We start from the raw sequence: 1453 nt of genomic DNA on the forward strand, positions 1-1453 counted from the left end.
AATCAGGACTAAAATTTATAACTAACTATATTCAAAATACTGTTCAAAAGTCTCCATCTTTAAGTTATTGTTGTCAAACAAGAAAACCATTATTGATTTACCATAATAATTTTGAAGAGAATTATTGGCCAAGATCTTGAATAACCAACTTCGATTTGCAGTTGGCACATTGACTAGGAAATATTTACTCCAAATTTTGCTAAGCAATCTTATTAGTGTTATATATTATATCGAATGTCATTGAAATACTAGATGCTTGATATTAATTAGGAGCTCTTATTAGGAATTCATTGCAATATTCTTAGCACTTGAAATTCCAGTTGAAAAATCTCTCATTTAATCAACTATTAACATAATTTGTATTCAATTTATATGAAGTGATGCGTTTCAAGAATCATCAACACTTGTATTGTTCGAAAGAAAAAGCATGGAAGTAACATGAGTAAATTAACACTATGGTTAATTTATACTTTATGTTTTATTTTTTGATGCATAAAAATAACCAAAAATCGGATTGAACCATGACCAATTACCATGGTTTGGTTCATGAAACTAATTGCTTCTATATGTAGAATTTTCGTTGATACTCAGATCAATGAACGGAACAATGTTTTGGGTCCTATTTATTGTGTTTCTTGAGCAAGATATAGCGATGTTTTGCTTTCTATTCGTCTCTTGTTGTTTGGGAGCTTGAACTACTACCACATATAATTAAGTATGTAATTAACTAAAGATTCAATCACACATTAAACTTGTATAATAAATGAGTCAAACTGGTTGAGTCATCTTGTCTTTTAATAATGTGAATCATTGAGGGATAAACCTTGCTAGAGGAAGACCAGGAATTATTGAAGTACATAGCAGCCAACTGCCACGTGGTGACAGTTGAAGAGTTTAAACTTCTCTACTTAACAACATAAAAATGAAGATTGATATTAAAAACAAGATTTATTCACAAGCCCTTAGAATATCGTCAACTGTATTGATGTTAAAGACATGTATACATCCTAGAACTCGACATCAGGGTGGATTAAAATCTAAGACTAGACATGTTCTTTAAGGATGGGAAAAATGGGACCAATTTTATAAGGTAAAAATAGTTTTGAAGCCAATTTGATGAAATAAAAGGGAAAGGAATTTTTGTCGGGCCAACTTCGATTGACAAGCTTAATATTTTTAAATAGGTGTGAGTCGACATAGTTAACTCGAGTTTTATTGATATCACATTATCTATTTTGTCAAAAAGCTTAAGCTGTTAGTAAGAGGTAACATCTATTTATTAAAATATTTATATGTTTGTTTGCGCGTTAATGACCACTTCGTTCATCATTCATTTTTGTTTTAATAATCAGAGATTTTGGTTATAAAAAGGAAAGAACAAATTTCTTTGCCAAAAAAATAAAAATCTAAATTTAAAATAATATTTTTCTTCTTTTTTCTTGTTTAAATTTAT

This window comes from Olea europaea, chromosome 10, assembly GCF_002742605.1.
Source record: "Olea europaea var. sylvestris chromosome 10, O_europaea_v1, whole genome shotgun sequence".
Classification (NCBI taxonomy): domain Eukaryota; kingdom Viridiplantae; phylum Streptophyta; class Magnoliopsida; order Lamiales; family Oleaceae; genus Olea; species Olea europaea.